The sequence below is a fragment of the Diplotaxodon limnothrissa genome, linkage group LG3 (genome assembly GCF_057381915.1).
Source record: "Diplotaxodon limnothrissa isolate DT_005_m linkage group LG3, D_limnothrissa_male_GT1.1, whole genome shotgun sequence".
Taxonomy (NCBI): Eukaryota; Metazoa; Chordata; class Actinopteri; order Cichliformes; family Cichlidae; genus Diplotaxodon; species Diplotaxodon limnothrissa.
This window is the reverse complement of record NC_140598.1, coordinates 43,799,980-43,819,795: the sequence shown is the minus strand read 5'-3', so window position 1 is coordinate 43,819,795 and position 19,816 is coordinate 43,799,980.

The following is a 19,816-nucleotide window of genomic DNA, read 5'->3' as shown; positions in this document are numbered from 1 at the left end:
GTAAGTATAATTGGTCTGCAAACAACTTTAATTCAAGCTTCTAGTGTCACCCAGAGTGAAAGGAGTTACTCATGAGAAAGAACTGAGCGATTACTACAAAGTATATTTGTCACAGAGTGGTTTACCGAGCAGAAGAAATAATTCAGAGAAATCTTGCTGAGAATATCAACAAAGCTCGTGTTTGTGTGTGGGCTGGGGAATAGCTGGAGACGAGGCAAAAAAAAGTGCAGAGGGACAAGAGGAGGAGAGAAGAGGGGAACAGGCAGGAGAGTAGAGACGTCTTTTCCAAAGTTAGAAAACCTTGTTCACACACATCTTTGTTTCCCGGCTTGGATTCATTCATCATTTTCATCCTTTAATCCCTGTTTACACACAGTGCAGTTCGTGGTTGGAATTGATGCCTCACAGATTTCGAATGCAGAAACCCTGCAGAGATACAGTCATGTAAAAAGGAAAGTTCACTTTTACTTGAGGAAAAAAATGTTAATCAGTTCTTGAACTTTTACGAGAGTATTTGTAAAAAAAAAAAAATTTGTACTGCTACATATGTAAGAACGTCTTTAGTTTGCCACCTCTGTTTTGTTTGGAAGGGTTGCCAGGTCGCTTATCTGAAAAAATAACATGGCAGCATGGCTTAGGTTTACAAAGCTACATTTGGAACAATGTCTTTAGACAGATGTTTGGCCATAGTGAACAGAAACTCAGCATATCAGGACAAACAGCTCGTACCAACTGTCAAGCATGGTGGTGGAGAGGTGATCATTTGGGCTTCTTTTGCAGCCACAACATGGGGCTCGAACGCACGACCCTGAGACCCTTAAGAGTCCCATACTTTTCTGACTGAGCGAGCTGGACTTCATGTGGTGGAAGCAAAAACAACGTGTCAGCACAAACATCTCATATCAACTGTAAAGCACAGTGGTGGAGGGGTGATGATTTGGGCTTGCTTTGCAGCCACAGGACCTGGGCACCTTGCAGTCACCGAGTCGACTGTGAACTAAGTAGGCCAAATATGTTCAACATGGTGTGAGAGGATGACAAAGTCACACACAAAAATGATTACTTCAAGTTATTACCGCTAAAGGTGGTTCTACAAGCTGTTGAATGATGGGAAGTACCTTTTCACAGGACTCCATGCAAGTTAGTAAACTGTAAGTTCGGTTACTTTAGATAAGAGATGCCAAACTCAATAAAAAAATACATGATAAATGTGTAAAGTTACAGGAAAGATAATGTACTGGTAGTCATGGATCACTTTCACTTCCCAATACTGCCAGGCTCATCGTGATATCTCTGGTCTACTCCAATCATCATTCTACCCTCCATTTTCAGGCCAATCAGCCTCTACTCTGTGAACTTTAAATGGAGCTGCTCATCTGTCATTCTTCCTTACAAACCACCTCCTCCCCATGTCCACCTCTCCTATGTTACTGTGGCTCCATCCAAGCTTCCATCTTCATCTCTACCACCAGCATCTTCGGGGGTTCCTGCCCTAATCCCTCTCACCACTGGGACTCCGTTCTGCTATGATGGGCCAAATAGCCTAATTGAATTTCCCTCATGTTTGACACTCCTGTTTTGAATGTACTGGAGACTCTCTACTGGCCATGGATGGATAACAAAGAAAAACTATCTGGTTGTTCAGTCTGACGTCACTAGCCGTGTCTGGGTCTAAACTCCGCTGCAGGTCCATATATCAAACGATCACTATGGCATTACTGAGAGTTGAAAAACTGTCTAAAGTCTTTCATCTTTAATAAAATGATCAGCGTTCTGCTCTACCAGGTGTAACAATTGAGTTTAACATCCAGGCATCCATGAAAACGGAATTTATGACATTTAACGGAGTTAGAAGTTAGCAGGGAGTTAGCTCGCTAGCTTCTATCTAAATACAATATAGCATGTCCTGACTGCGGGGTTTTGGAAGCAAATTAAAACGTACAGCTCTGCTATCACTTCCAGCATAAATGAAGACAGAAAACTAAACAGCAGTGACGTTTGTAGGGTTACTGAAGTTGGGCTAGCTGGTATATAATGATTTGCTACGTGACCGCTAGCGACACAGCTATGTTAGCATAATATAAACAAGCTAACTTTTTTTCCACTCGATAAAAGTTAATGTGAGTGTTCTCGGTGGTCAGGAACAAATGTAATCGCATGGCAGGATGCTGTAAAAGGACCAAACTTCAGCCAGGAGAACAACTGAGATAATCCATCCACAATACGAGGTTAGTCATTCATATACTGCTGCATGGGCTGGGCTGTAGTTACATCCTAAGGTTTTAAAAACTGAGCTTAAATAAATGATTAGCGGTAATAAAAGCCGAGGGAGGTCAACAGTGGTCGCTGACTGTTTTAGGAGCTTTTTGAGATCAAATAGAAGAAAATACATAACATTAAACATGTTAACAACACAAAAGCCATATTAAACGCAGACTACTTTAGACCCGGAAGTAGGATTCGTCGCGTCATCACTGAACAACCGGATAGCAAACAGTGTGCTTCCTAAAATCTGCATATTATGACGTATCTGTTGTGACATACAGAGAGTAATACAGAGCCACAAACAAGACCAAATTGGTATTCAGTACACTGAACCCACTGTTAAGCAATCAGAATCACGTTTATTGGCCATATATAGACACAGACACATACAAGGAATTTGGTTCCGGTAGATGGTGACTCTCAAGCACAGCAATGTAAATCTCAACAATGTAAGCAACACAATTCACCCCCACACACGTGTGTGGATATATACAGCTACTAGGGGTGCAACGATACTTGTATTGATATTGAACCGTTCGACACAGTGCTTTCGGTTCGGTACGCATATGTATCGAGCAATACAAAGTTTTTAATTTATTTTATCAACTTTCCTTCTGACGATGCTGTCTGTGTTGAGCGCTCAGTGGATCTGCGCTCGACAGTGCAGCCTAGGCGGAGTAGTCGAACGCAGATTCACTGAGCGCAGGACAAGCTAGCCAGACAGAAGCTAAGCTCTCCTTGTAACATGGCAAATTGAACCTCCCCCACCCTCACCTAAGCGCGTCATGGACTAAAGTAAAACAGTATGTTGGATGTGCCACGCAATGCTCAATTACATGGGTGGGAACTAGTGTGTTAGCGCAGTTAGCTCGTTAACGTGTTGGCCGTCCAGCCCCACGCACGGGGCGATCAGGGGTAGCTCGTTAACGGAGATTTGCCGTGTTGTGGCGTTAACGTCATTTCAGATTTACGCTGACAGCACTAGTGGGAACACAACGCATATGACTGCACATTTACTCCGACATCATCCTAGTGCAAAGACAAGTGGAAGCAGACAAAAACAACAAGCACGCATGCTACAAACTTTACCCGAGTCATTTAGAAAGCCGTTAGCTCATGATTCTCCTTATGGGGACCTGATATGTTTAATATGCTGCTGAGAATATAGCCCAGAAGAAGCGTATAGTATAGCTTTTATTTTGGAAAGAGACATTTCTCTGTAATAAACTCTCTTTTCCAAAGATGAGTGATTCCTCAATTAGATACAGGGCTCACAAAATCACTAGCCCGACGTCCCGGGGCTAGCGATTTTTCCAATCGGGCTACCAAAATCTATCTCTTCCCTGCCCGTTGGCCTATCGTAGGAAGGAAAAATACATGTCAATGCTTTTGCATTCTTTCGGAAATGTAGCTGGGTAATTATGCCATTGGCATCGGTGAGCCACTGTCAATATGTGACATATTGAAATCGCGTTTGAATTTGCGCTTGTTTTTTGCTTTCACTTTGCAACTGTGTATAGAGAGCGACAGTACTGATTGGTGAGTGATGATAATTTGCGCACCAATTCCTCTGACATCGTCTTACCAATCGTTAGCTTACTATGCAAACATGACAAGTGAAATCTCCCGCAGCAAGCTTAAACATGTGAGAGGTTGATCGCGCAGAGAATCGCTGAGCGTTTTGTGAGTGCGTGTGTAAAAGCAGCAGGATATATATTTTAGTTCTGCTGAGCCAAATAAGACAGGTCAGGGTGAAGAAGTGACAGCCAAAGAAAAGCTTACCACAAAACGGAAAAGTTATGACAAATCAGACTATAAGGCAAAAAGAAAGTGCAGCTTTATGGTTTCATGGACAAAAGAATTTCTGTGGCTGCAATATGACGAGCTAAATAACCGGGGCTGCACATAAGTGGTCCGCAGGTGCGCATTCGCTGTCAAAGGAAAAAAAAAAACGCGCACAAGATATGAAGTTGCAACGCGTGTTTGCGTACATAAGATTTTCTGGAGGACAGACGTTTGTTTACAACTCTTTAAGATGTCGAAGAACCAAGCTCCTTTAAGCAATTACTTTGGTGTTCCTCTACTTCCAAAGAAATGTCAGAAGGAGTCCGAACCGCAAAAGAAGCGCGTAATCTCGGAAAAGTGGTTGCAGGAGGTGAGCTGGCTTCAAACAAATGATGAACGCACAGAGATGTGGTGCAGAATGTGCCGTGAAAATCCCACTCTAGCAGACAAAAACAGTGCCTTTTATATGGACGCAAACGCGCGCTGCAACTTCTTATCTGGTGCGCGTCTTTTATTTTGACAGCGAATGCGCACATGCGGACCACTTATGTGCACCCGTGTAAATAACATAATGTTCTGCCGGTTGTGTTGTTGGTTTTCCCTCGATTTCTGAATCGACAAGCGCCTTTGTTACTGGGACCAGTCATTTTAAGAAAGGCCCCCATTAGAACCCATGAGAAATGCAAGAAATGCATTATTGCTCAGTCTGCAATATCTTTCCCGGAACAAACACCAATTGCAAATAACATACTAAAAATAAACCTGAAAATCAGTTTAAAACAGCGTACTATGTTGCAAAGAGTGAACTACCACTGGCAATTTAGCAGTCTTTGCAAACTTCAAAAAGCAAATGTCCTAGATCTTGGTTCCACTTGCCTCTTACCTGTGACTTCAGTGGAAATTTCAAATTCAGGATCTGACACAGACTGATTCATGTCCTACACAGTTCTTACAAGTTCATAGAAATTTCTGTTCAATTAGAACCAAGTATTTGAGTTGATGATTGTAATTTTTATACAATGTTGTAATTTGTGTTTCAACAATTTTTTGATTAATGTTTTGTTTCCTTTACAATATTATACTTTAATATTGTAAAGGAAACAAAACAGGAAACAAAACATCAATCAAAAAATTGCTCATTTTTTATTCAGGCTACTTAGATTTATTTTGGGCTACCAAAAACTGAAGAGTCCCTGCCCGAAGGGCTACCAGGGATTTTGAAATTTTGCGAGCCCTGAGATATATTTATTTTTTTTATTACTTTTTTGTTTCAGCAACATTAAATTTAAAAACTGTACTTGTGAGTTAAAATATATATTTATAATTTTAATAAATGACAAATTAAAAAGGCATGAACATTTTTTTTGTATCGAAAAAATATCGAACCGTGACACCAAAGTATCGAACCGTGAATTTTGTGTATCGTTGCACCCCTAACAGCTACACATGGATACACATACATACACAAACGTACACAAGCTGTGTAAACCAACCATAAATAACCAATCTAAATCTTATATACATAAAATACAGGATAACAGAAATGAAATGAAGTGAATAAATACCACAGAATGTACATAAGGTGCAGTTGCAGTCTGGCAGTGGGAGCAGTGTGACAGGTCAACTGTTTAGGAGGGAGATGGCGAGGGGAAAGAAACTGTTCCTATGTTGGGTGGTCCTAGTCTGCAGGCTTCTATGCTGTCTGCCCAGAGGGCAGCAGGTCAAAAAGTCTGTGTCCAGGGTGTGAGGGGTCTGTGATGATTTTCCCGTTTCCTGGTTCTTGAGAGGTGCAGGTCCTGGATGGAGGGCAGGGGGGCGCCGATGATCTTCCCTGCTGCCCGTACAGTCCGCTGCAGTCTGCTCCTGTCCTGTTTAGTGGCTGCACCATACCAGACTGTGATGGAGGAGCACAGGACAGACTCAATGACTGCAGTGTAGAACTGGATCAGCAGCTCCTGTGGAAGACTGTACTTCCACAGTTGTCTCAGGAAGTACATCCTCTGCTGGGTCTTTTTGAGGATGGAGTTGATGTTGGTCTCCCACTTCAGGTCCTGGGAGATGGTTGTACCCAGGAACTTGAAGATCTCCACAGTCGACACAGGGCTGTCTGATATGGTGAGGGGGAGCAGAGTTGAGGGATGTCTCCTGAAGTCCACTGTCATCTCTACAGTCTTAAGCGTGTTCAGCTCCAGATTGTGCTGACTGCACCAGAGTACCAGCCACTCAACTTCCTGCTGGTATGCAGACTCATCACCATCCTGAATGAGGCCAATGACGGTGGTGTCATCTGCCACCTTTAGGAGTTTAACAGCAGAGTTCTTGGAGGTGCAGTCGTTAGTGTAGAGGGAGAACAATAGTGGCGAGAGGACACATCCTTGAGGGGCACCAATACTGAGGGACCGAGTTTTAGAGGTGATCTCCCCCAACCTCACTTGCTGCTTCCTGTCTGTCAGGAAGCTGGTGATCTACTGACAGATAGCTGGTGACACGGTGAGCCTGGAGAGTTTGGAGGAGAGAAGTTCAGGCACGATGGTGTTAAAAGTCGAACTAAAATCCACAAACAGGATCAAACGTAACACAGTATAATGCTATCACTGTCATTATAACCCACCTGAATTTTCATATAATCATGATGAAGGTTTTTAGTTGATGAAAAAAAAAAAAAAATCAAACATTAATTACAGCTTGCACCAATATTCAACCACAATATTAACCACATATCCAAATCAGGGTTCAGGGAGGGCTGGAGCCCATCCCAGCTGACAGAGTGAAAGGCACAGTACACCCTGGACTGACTGCAAGAAAGAGAGAAAGCAACTCTCACATTCACACCTATTACCAATTTAGAACCACTAATAAATGGTAAATGGCCTGCATTTGTATAGCGCTTTTCTAGTCCCTAAGGACCCCAAAGCGCTTTACACTACATTCAGTCATTCACCCATTCACACACACTTTCACACACTGGCAATGGCAAGCTACGTTGTAGCCACAGCTGCCCTGGGGCGCACTGACAGAGGCGAGGCTGCCGGACACTGGCGCCACCAGGCCCTCTGACCACCACCAGTAGGCAAACATGGGGTTAGTATCTTGCCCAAGGATACTTGGCATGCAGCCAGGAGGCAGCCTGGGATCGAACCACCGACCTTCTGATTAGTGGCTGACCTGCTCTGCCACCTGATATTAATAAACTTAATATAAATGTCTTCGGTTGGTGGGAATAAATCAAAGTGTCCAGATTTTGATTTAAATAAATAATTTTTTAAATCTCTTGTTGTATTAGGACCGTGACTAACCTGTACCTTCTGAATATGTGCTTTTTGGGTAGCTGTGTTCAAATGCACCACTGAGCTCACACAACTGTGACTCCAACTCTTTCAACATATGTCAGGTCTAAGCAATGTGCTCCCTGCAATTCCTCAGCCAAGTACACATCTTATCTCTTTCTGTGGATGTGCCCTCCTGCAGAGCTGTGCTGACACCTCTTGAATCAGGTACCTACAGTAAATCTAGAGACAGCATGAGGTGGCAAAGTGCAGGCTTCTTTACCCTCTCATTACTAACACACACATCAGTTCCTCTTAGCCTTTAAAATCGTGTATTATTCTCTACATGCCAAACACCCATCCACCCCCACAAACACAACACTGGCTGTAGCTGTGAAACTGTAGATGTGTTTCTGTCACGGCGAGTGAGGTGAGCCGTGTGGAGGCAATGAAGGAGGATCCAAACGCAGGCAGTCGTGAAGGTGTGAAGGTGGTTTATTGAGCATGAAAGTAAATACAAACGGCAAAGGGAGCTATGACTAACTAGACTGGGAACAAACTAACTACAGAACACGAACCTGAACATGAGCAGAAACACTTGGCGGTTGACAGCAGGGAAACACACAGATGACGCAGGGTGGAATACACAGACGGACCAGCAACTACAATGACGGCAGACATGACTTAAATACACAGAGAATCACAGGGGAATTACACACAGGTGGTGGACACAGCTGGGAATAATCAACAAGACGAGACAAAGGTAAAACTGAACACACTCACATGAGACGCAGACCATCACAATAAAACAGGAACAAGCAACCATCACACTAAGACACAAACTCGACATAGAGAGACAGACAGAAAATGGCACATGGAGCTAGACAAATACTAAGCAGACACAACTGAAGAACAAATCCTAAACACCACAGAAACATGAAACTCAAATAATAAACATCATCATAATCAACACTACCAGAGAACAAGAAAACAACCCCTGATGCAAACTAAAACCAAAACATAATAAAACTCAAACTACTGGGTCCGACGGACCCAGAACCGTGACAGTTTCCATTTGTCAAGTGAATTTTATGCAAATTTTGACATGCAAAAAATAAAATCTCTCAGGTGGGTGGAAGTATATAAAACCCACTTTCTGGATGTAAAAACATCACCTGTAAGGGGGGGGGACTGGCACCCATACCACCTGACTCTTTGTCATGGTAAAATTCACTGTTCCCCAGTTAATCACAGAGCTAAAAGAGAGATACAAACAGTTACACAGAAACACTACGTCCAGTTAAAGCAGCAATACCCAAGGAAAACATTCAAACCCCATACACAAACACTCCAGCCAACTGGGACGTTTATGGGACGTTTGTCAAATTGTTTTGTAAAACATGTATGTAAATGTCCTACACGCTAAAGAATGATCCATGGAATTAGTTAGGAAAATGTAAAATTAAGAGCATTAACATAAAAGGTTAATATGTATTACCTTTACATGTTTAGGAGAGTTGATGACTTATTTTAAGACGTTAGTCAAAATTAAAATAAGAAGAATTTTCTTAACATAAATATATATATATAGTATGCATACACATTTTTTTCCTTTAATTTAGTAGAACTTATTTTTATCATGTGAAAAAGCAAGAACTTATACTAACTTATCTTATGAGCATCTTTCAAAAAGAGGGGGGAAGAAGGTTGAGTTTTCCAGGACTTGCAGACTGACTGAGACTGTTAAAAGAGAACGGAGCCAGAGAGATGCAAGCTTCTATGGAATATAATTAAAGACTATGTTAGTTGGTAAGTGACTATTTTTGATTTGTTTAACTTGTATGGAAAAAATATAGTATCATGGGTTAATCTTTACACATCAAAACTGAAATTAGCTTTGTCCAATGCTAATTCAGCTTTGGAAATTTGGTACACTTTTAGCTAGCTAGTGTGTTCAAAGTAGAATTTTTTGTATACAGTGGAAGCGGAAAATGATAACTGCCACTGAACTACTGCAGGATTAGTTGTACCGCTGCACAGGCAAGAGAATATTTGTTCAGTGTTAGCACTGTGTTGATGAAGATTTAGTAAGCAACAGGTTTGACGCTGGGAACCTTTACATTGAAAGCTAAACCAGCAACTGTGGGTTTCTACAGATACTTTTTTGGTTTTAAATTGATGCATGTTGATGTTTAGGCCAAAGGGCTAGTTTCCTTTGAGGATAAAACTGCTTAACTGAACGATAGCTAAAGGATATTCTGTGTCATGTTTAACATTAGCACATGAAAGCTTAGCTACTATTGCCACTGCTTGTCCTGCTAGATCTCAGTGCAGCGTTTGATACTGTTGACCATAATATTCTTTTAGAGCGATCAGAGCATGCTGTAGGTATTACAGGCACTGCGCTGCAGTGGTTTGAATCATATCTATCTAATAGACTCCAATTTGTTCATGTAAATGGAGAGTCTTCTTCACACACTGAGGTTAATTATGGAGTTCCACAGGGTTCAGTGCTAGGACCAATTCTGTTTACATTATACATGCTTCCCTTAGGCGGTATCATCAGAAGACATAGTATACATTTTCACTGATGTGCAGATGACACCCAACTCTATCTATCCATGATAGTGATGTGTCGGTCGCGAACAAAACAACTCTTAGAGCCAGATCTTTGAAGCGAACGACGCGAGCTGGCTTCTTGTTGGGAGCCGTGGGTTTTTCTTTCTTTCTCTCACCCTCTCTCTTGCACTTTTTTTCCACATCACTCCGCACGCAAGTCTTGTGCTTTGTGCTGGGAAGAGGGGCAGTAGTTACACTCGCAGTAGCACAGGAACAGAGCGGGAGGAAGAGACAGAGAAAGAGAGCCAGGGACAACAACGTCACATTAGAAAGGTATAGTAATCATCCACAACTATTTTCAGTTGCAGATGATAAAGGATTCAGAAAGTTTATTCATGCAGGTCCATATGACAGAGAATGTGCATCTTCTTTTTCTTTTCATGTGTGTTGTGTTGTGGTTTGCAGTGTTTTGTATTGTTTCACTTTAAATTTGTTTAAAAGGAAAAAGCTGAAAATTTTAATAGTTAAAAGTTGAAATGTGAATAGCTGGTTTTTGTATTATATGATTTATTTATTACATTTTATGTGGAGTGAATAAATAAAAATATATTTACGGTGGCCCCTAGAGACAAAACACGTACAAACTTCAAAATACGTACAAAACACAACAGAAGTGCTCCAGGATGCTGGGGCACAGTGTTGAGCTTTTGTTAGCTAGTGGCTACACAAGCCAGCAAGTACCAACGACCAGATTTGGTGTGTGGTAGTAACAGGTAAATGAACTTTTTTTTAAAATTATTTGAATACATATGAGTGCCTGTGTATAAATACACAAACACTTTCAATTGTGTAATTTAAGTGATCTAGGTAGTTCTGTTTTGGAAGTTCAGTTAACGCTAGAGATGTGTTTTGGAGTTCGTACGTGCTTTATCTCTAGGGGCCACCGTATATATTTATATATAAACATATGTAAATAAAACCACAGTTTTATGCATGCACTTTTGTGCATGATTTTATATTTTTGTTAACAATAAATTAACAAAAGCAACAAAACAACCTGAAGAGCTGCTTGGGAGCCGATAGAGCCGGCTCTTTTTAGTGAGCCGAGCCGAGAAAGTTCTCTAAAAAGAGCCGGAAATCCCATCACTAATATATGAAGCCAGATAACACACTGCATAATGTCTTGAAGACATAAGGACCTGGATGGCCACTAACTTTCTGCTTCTTAATTCAGATAAAACTTGTAACTTGTAAACTTGTATTTGGCCCTGAAAATCTTAGAAATATGGTATCTAACCAGATTCTTACTCTGGATGGCATTACTTTGGCCTCCAGTAACACTGAGAGGAACCTTGGAGTCATTTTTGACCAGGATATGACCTTCAACGCACATATTAAACAAATATGTAAGACTGCATTTTTCCATTTGCACAATATCTCTAAAATTAGAAATATCCTGATTCAGAGTGACGCTGAAAAGCTAGTTCATACATTGATTACTTCTAGGCTGGACTACTGTAATTCATTATTATCAGGATGTCCTAAAAACTCCCTGAAAAGCCTTCAGTTAATCGAAATCCTGTTAACCTTCCTCTCGTGTTAGCTTTCTGTTATCATCTCTTATGTTAGCGGGTCGGTTTTGACCCGTGAATTAAATCAGCTATAAAATATACTAAAAACAATAAGTTATCATCCAATTTGTTTCTCATCTCTTGGTTACCTTGTTAGGCTTCCTTATCCATGAAAATGTTGGTTTTAATACTTTTGGTGTGGGCCTCTGGGTCTTTTTTTGTCACTATACCCCTCGATTTCAATTAAAAAAAAATTGTAAAATTAACCTCAAGAGAATCATATTAATAAATAAAAGGTTTCTGTGTTACCTGAGTATTACATCTCTTAAATAAATCTGTTTTATTGATTTTTTTCATTTTAAGATTAATAACTAAAATGACATCGATGGTGTTACGGGTCAATTTCGACCCATAGACATTTACATCAAGAAAAGACAAAAAAAGTTTGGTTTTTTTCAGCAGTAGACCTTTAATATAAACTGAAAAAAAGAAAAAGTCCTCTCCTCCTTTGTTTTGGTTATAGCCGTGGGTAATTGTGGGCTTTTTATCACTTCCCAATGATACAGCTTCACCTCAGTTTCCTTTGTGAAGTTCTTGTCCAAGGTCATATCTGGTAAAAAATAAAATAAAATAAAATATCACAGCTGATATTGTGATCCTGCAGTCCAGTGGTCATATGGAGGACCACACATTTTCATTGTTTCTTCTCAGGGGTGCCACTCGCAGCTTTGACTGTGAAAATCTGTACATTCCAGGCATAGTTGGTTTTTGCATCACAGGCTTCCCAGATTTTTCTGCCGTTTTTCCCTTGCTTACTGGGTATATATTGCCGGAAGGGGCATTTTCCTCAAAAAGTGGACAAGACATTCATCCACTGTCACTGGCCCTGGGATGAACATCAGTGGAAGAAGCTGCACCCATCTCTCCCAGACATCCCTGATGGGAGCAAGTTTGTCAGACCTCGGTCTGGTCTCTCTGTTGTCAAATCTGAGGACTCTTGAATAAAAATGATATCAAATGTGTGAAGTGACATCGTTGCCCAGAAAATGTTTCTGCCTGTCGATGCATCCCATAGACGATCAGTGGCCTCATTGCAGCATCTGTACACTCCAGCAAGAACAATGAAAGCATCCAGGTATTCCTCATCATGTCGCCATTGACTTTTTTTCCTTCAAGGTTTATCATAGTAATGATGATTCTTTCTAGTGACAATGGCATAAATATCTCAAAACATCTCTTGATGTCACTGACTTTGGTCAGAGCAAACCTTGTGATTCCAGGGGTCATTTTGATGACATTTGCAGCAGCTGCCCTGCCATGTACATCATGAGGTACTGAGCTCCAAAAGATCTTACCATTTTTGGACTTGAATCTTTCAGCAGGAGTAGCTTCAGCACCAGCGACCTCCACCTCTGATCAGATGTGTCTGTGTCTTCTGGATGATAGTCCACATTGTCTTCCTCCTTAGAAACCTGCCCATCTGAATCGCTATGCTGCTCTGTGTCCTCTCCTTCATTTTCACCAAAAATATGATCCAGAACTTAGCTCACTGTGAATCTTCTTCTCATTTTTTGTATGCTGCAAATTGTAAATGTGCACTCTGGAAGTCAAATGGCCACTCAAATAGTGAATTCACCTCACATGCCCGTGTTTATTTTGTTTTGTTTTTGTGCAGGTATACTGCAAAAAGCATGCAAAATAAGAATCCCCTAAAGCTCATATGATTAGGAGAGGCGCTTGCTGTAAGTGTTTTAGCTGACAGTGCACTTATGATTTCAGTTTTGGCTTTAATTATTGCTTTATACTCATAATATTATACCTGGGTCGAAACCGACCCTAACAACACAAAGGTCATAATTTCAACTAGGGCATTTTATAATTTAGTGAAAATAATTTTTTTTATTTTATTTTGTAGAAATAGAGGTTCCTGACAAAGTCAAAAAGCCTTGATACAATAAACAAATGTATGTGATTTTTTTATGCATTTGAAATTTAAAATGGGTCGGTGCCGACCCTAACACGAGAGGAGGGTTAAAATGGAGTTTTTCCTTCCCACTGTCACCAAAGTGCTTGCTCATTGGGAGTCATATGATTGTTGGGTTTTTTTCTCTGTATGTATTATTGTAGGGTCTACCTCACAATATAAAGTGCCTTGAGGCGACTGTTATTGTGATTTGGTGCTATATACATAAAATTGAATTGTACACCATTTCTGTCTATTGTTCGTTTGACAGCGGGGCCATCTTAAAACTTCTTAGATGCATTTAAAAAGGTTTTAACACTTTTAAACATTATCATGTGATTCACAGAAGGTCTTTGACCCCACGTTTTGCATTTAAACATTTAGTTTTGTTCATTATATATTATATTTTCAGCATAGTCTGTTCTTTCTCTTATTTAGATTTTTATATTCTAGTCTTATGTTCTACCTTTTGTTATTTTCATGATATTATGTCCAGGTTGTGTTTTCTTTTGTGGTTCTAGTTATAGTTTATTACCAGGTCAAGTTTGTTTTTGTTTAAATTTTAATTTGCTAACTGCTAATCTCATGTACATTGTGTTTAGTTTTGCTTCCCCTTGTCTCATTACCCATTAGCTAGATTGTGTTCACCTGTGTCTTGTTTTGCTCAGCTGAGTCCCCTCTCCCTAATCACCTTGTGTGTTTGTATTTACGTGCTTAGTTTTCCTCAGCTCTTTGTTGGGCTATAGCAGCGGTCTCCAACCTTTTTTGCGCCACGGACTGGTTTATGCCCGACAATATTTTCACGGACCGGCCTGTAAGGTGTCGCGGATAAATACAACAAAATAAAACTAGTACCGGTACCGAAAAAAAAGAAGATTTATTCATAACACACATGAAAAGACCCAGGAAAACCGAATTAACGATAAAAACGGTAACAAAATAACACTGAAAACCGATAAAAACCCTGAAAACCATACATTTCACACCTGAGCCTCAACTTTCGCGGCCCGGTACCGGTCCGAGGCCCGGGGGTTGGGGACCACTGGGCTATAGTGTTTGTATTATTCTCCTGCTGTGTTGCTTCCCTTGTCAATCAATGGACTTTGGCTTCTGCTGCTAGCTGGATTTTTCCAGCATCACCTGAATAAAAGCTAATGTATTCATTAAGTTTGGCTTTAACTCTGGAATTTAGGTCCAAATTATTCAACTAACATGACATCAAATCTGTTTCTGTTTTCTAGCTTACTAGAAATTGGATTCCAGCTGACTTCCTCATAGTTCCTCCTTCTGACCTTCTCTATTAACACTTTCAAAGCAAGCACCACATCTATAGTGCGCTCGCTCAGCATGAAGCCATACTACTGCTCGCTGATCATCATCATCACCCCTAGATTCAATTACTCTTTCCCATACCTTCATAGTATGGCTCATCATCTCTACAGTCTCTTCAGTCGTTAGTGCAGTAGAGACTGAATACAGATGACGCTTTTTTTTGCTTGAAAGTGGGTCTTTGTACGGTCATTACATGAGGGAGTTTTTAAACTCAAATCCTGATATTTTCCCAAGTACTTTTTATCCATACACGCCCTGTTCCTGATGCACACTTTCACTCTTTTGAAGTGCTTCTACGCCACTTCACGGACTCTGTTTCATGCAGCAGAAACCTTTGACCAGTTTGATCATCAACTTATCACTTCTCAAAGACGCAAGCTTTCATAGTCACTGCTTCCTACTTTTGTGTTTCTGACTGGACCAGTCACCGCCGTTTTTTTTTTTTTCTCCAACATTTCAGACATTTGGTCTCAGCTGGTGGAAAAGTATGTCATTCAGAAACCACATCCAAACGTCCTACAGAGCCCATTATCTATCATTCCCCTTGTGTGACTCCTGCTATGCACCTCCTCCCAACCATCATTAAACTTGATGCATAGCTAGCTTTGAGTGGCTCGCCTCTGTTAACCCCTCCCCTCCAAACCACCAGCCATCACATTAGTACTGTTTCCTTGTCTCTTATAATGTTCTTCACCATTTTCTTCTCACTGGCTCGCTCTCTTTTCTGCCCTTGACATCTCCTTTATGACTTCAGGTGTCATGATTAGTGGCACCATATGGCACCCGGCTTCCGAATGCAAAATGTGTGTCAAGCTTGTGAGCACACACGCAGTGACATGCTATGTTAACTGACATGGCCTTTTCGGGTGGTTTGTGTGTCACTGCGCAGATCTCTGCCCCTTCTCTGTGTGTACATAAGCTTATTAGACACTCGGTGCCTGAAACGCTTGTCCTGTTTGCTGTCAGTCGATCGCTAAAGTGAACGCGTCAGCTCAAGAACACATCCGTGCCATTTAATGCCCTTCCTGTGACATCTTGGCTCCAGGAGCATCCCACCCAAAGGAATATGGTGTGTACTCTAGTGCACTTTAAAATGAAGCTACGCAAGTAACAATGGAGAACAAATGTAGTATATTATAATCTTATTAAATGACTCTGTCTCTAATTTGTTTCTCTGTCAGCACATTTGTGTAAAGAAATAAGCATTAGTATTACCTATAAAAACACAAGTTTTTATACGTAATAAGAGTCAAACCTGGGGATTTGTCTCTCCTGCATGCAGCTATTTTGGCTAAATGTCAAATTTACCATATTGCCCTTCATTATGGTGCACCACCTCATTTCCACTGTGCAAAAGTTTCTTCCCAGTGGGGCAAGGAAACTTCTGTGTTTGTCCCAGATGACAAGAATTTGCTGTAGATGCAGAGTTTAATGCTTAGTATTCATCTCATGTGCAAGAGATGGAATTTAGGCTTTGAGGGTTTATTGAGAGCAGCAATGGTTTACACATTCGCTTGACAAACGAAATATCCATGGTTTGAGGCACAAATCCCTTTGGGGTTGCATCAGGAAGGGCATCTGGTATAAATCAAACATGCAAAGGTACCTGCTGGGGCGACTCCTTGTGAATACTAGAGCAGCAGAAAGTAAAGAGCAGAAATGTTATTTTTTTACTTTGCTGATTCTTTGCCGTTTCATAGGAATGAAGTTTAGAGTCCTCCAAATAAAGATTTAACATGTAATTATCAACATTATTTATATGCACTTGTGCTTTTGTGAGTTTCCTGACATCAACACTAACATCAATGAGATTACTTGTCTTTGTATAGTACTTTTGTGTTAACTTTTGCCTTTCATTCCCTCTTATCCAAATAATGCTTGAGACACTTTGCAAACAAACAAACAATATTGCACTCCTAGTTTTTTTTTTCATTCTCAAACATTGTTCATGACATTTTATAAAGATAGGTCTTGAAATAGTTCTGAAATCATATTTTTACTATTTTTTTTTTTTTTTTTTGTAAGTCTGGAAAACTCTCGTGGAACAGCTGTCTTTTATGACTCTGTAACACTAGTTTGCCGTTACGAGGTCCAGCACAGAGAGGAACAAACTAGCACAGCTCAAGTGCCTTTATTTATACAGTTTTGTCTTCGCAGACTGTGTTCAGACTCCAACTACCCTGCTGCCTAGATCAGTCCGCTCTTGTATCTCTCGTCCTCAGGTCCTGGTGTGCTACTGAAATAAAGGAGACAGGATTAGATATTCACTGTCAGCTGTGTACGCAGCCTCCTCTCGCACCACCCCTCCCCTGCAGCTGAGCCACAGACCACATCACGCCACGGTGCCCTTTAGTAGTATTTTAACATTAATTTTAGAATTCTCTGTTCAGTTTTTCTCTGTTGTCACTTCATTTTGTATTTAGGAACAAAAAGAGGTTTTTGATGAAATGTAAAACTTAATTGTGTTTGCATTTTCTTAAAAGTGTCTTAAAGATATGTGGTGATAAAAGTGTCTGTCTGTCGTATTTATATTATATTTTGTGACACCTTATCATCCCCTAAGGTTGGTTTACCAAGCTATATAGGTACTCAAGCTGGTTAAAGCTAACTGCAGCAGCTTGGAGGATTCATTTGTGCTTGTGTCTAACAGTGTTGTACTGTTTATACAATAATAATCACTTACCCCAGCAATGAAGCTCATGCTTAAGTTCATTAAGGAAGATATGAATTTGCCACTGGTCTATTCTTCTGTGTCCCCTTCTGGGATCTTCTCAGATCCAATCAGCCTCAGTCCTTTAAATCTCACTTCTCTTTGCAAGATTGAGCTCTTCATCCACGTGCTTCATTGGGGCTTTCAATGGAGTCTAATGGTCAAATGACATCTTACTGAAACCCTGTATTTCAATGAATTCTGTTCATTTCCTTCAAATTTTCTCTCCACATATCCATAAATGGATTTTAGTAGTTCAGGTTTTTTTGCTTGCAATGTTTCTGTTTATTTATCACTGACAAAGTGGCCAGTCCCTTCTTCAGTTCGCTTTCAGTTCATGTTCTGAGTTCACCCTCGTTCCAGATTTTGCTTCTCTCTTCTTTTCCCTCTATTTTTGTTGCTTTGTTTTCGGTCTTTAGACTCAGGTTTGACAACTGAGTTTCCAGCATGGAATTTCACTTTGGGGTGATTGGGTTTAGGTCTGTGCTGACATGAATATGAACCCATGTAAATTTGTCAGCACACTCATAATAAGATCTTGTTCCTTTTTTTTTTAACTCCATCTTGTCGCCGCTGCCTCTGTCAAATAGCCCCTTTTCTCCGTGTGCATCTTACCATCATATCTCTGGTCCCTTAATAGTTTCACAGCAGTGCATTTTACAGCCTTTCCTCTTGCTATTGTTGTAATGATGCTGCTGTCGAACGTGGTGACTCAGGAATCAACATACTCCCCACTTTTCCACTTTGTGCTCAGAAAATGTGCAAAACAATCAGAAGACAGCTGTCATTCGTCATGCCTCTATTTGAGAGACTGTTCTTTTATCCTGCTGTCAAATCATGAAAGTCTTAATGCCCACATTTCCTTGTTTGCAGAAGACAGTGCTGACAAATCAAATGTATTTTGGGTTGTTGTCATTACATGCAAGAGTTGAGCAATATCATCCTTTTGACATGTGACAGTTGCTAATTGGATGTTTAGCTCTGTGGCACTTAACTGTTTTGTGTAAATTTTCACTCTGCCATACAAAAAAGAAAAAATATAAGCTGAACTTAAAATTAGACTGCATATGGTACAGGGCTGCTTACAAGTACTTTTACGTCAAGAAGTGTTTGAGAGTGACATGATTCACAATTTTGTATCAACTCCACTAAAATAGATTTGACATTTAACAATCAAGATGTAACTGAGGGACAGAAACTCAGCTTCTAATTCAGTTGGTTAACCAACAATTTAGTGGAATTACAGACAATTTTACAGACGGTCCTCCAGCTTCAGGGGATCTAATTTAATTGGAAACGTTTAATTCACATTTGAACCTTTGACAGTGATTTTGTCAAGTTCTTAGTGAAAAACACACTTGCGAAATATAATATGTAATATAGTCTGTTAATATAGACTGCAAAAGCACATCTTTATTCATTTTGTTGATTAAACTATTGGTAAAGTTCCCGTTATCCGATGGTTGCCCAGACATCCAGTGATGAAAAGAGTGGATGATGATCGCAGTATCCTTTCCATGAAAAAACAAACCAAATACGAAAAACAAGGGAAAGGTCCTTCATCAGAATTTTGCATTACTTTGGAACACATTTTACTTTGCTTTCACCATAAAGATGGAACTTCATAGGTGATAAAGTGTAATGGAGTTGACTGCCACTGGCTGTGACCTGAACTGCATTAGTGGTTATGGCTTTAGCCTTGGGATGAGCTTTAGTGGTTGCTGTCACACTGAGTGTAACTACAGCTATGGCTGTGCTTTGGTTTTTTAGCTATAAAACATTAATGTGCAATAGAAGTTAATGCAGCAAGTGTCATTCATTCATTTTCTTCTTCGGGTGGATAAGAGGAGCAGCAGCCTAAACAGAAAAACCCAGACCTCGCTTTTCCCTAACCTCCTTATCCAGCTTATCTGAAGGAACACCGGGGCATTCCTAGGCAAGCCAAGACAAATAAAGCCATATCTTAAAAACAAAATCCAATCTTCAGTCCATGACATTCAACTACAAATGGGAAAGTAGTCCAGGTAAAAATCACATTCACAGTGACTTAACTGGGGAAGACCAGCAGATGGATGAGAGTGCAAGCAAGAGTGCATACAGTATATTCACACAGTCAGGTGGCCTCATTTATTGAGCACATACCTTTGCTGAACCTAGACCAACTGAACCAAATAAAACCACTGCCCCCACAGGCTTGTATGGTATCCATTAGGCGTGATTGGTGTATCACTTCATCCATCTCTCTTACCCTGATACGCCATCACTCTGGAACAGGATACATCTGTAATCAACCACTGTAGCCTTTTTCCACAGCTTAAGAGGCCGATCTTTATGCTCCCCAGCTAATGGAAGCCCTCCCACCTCA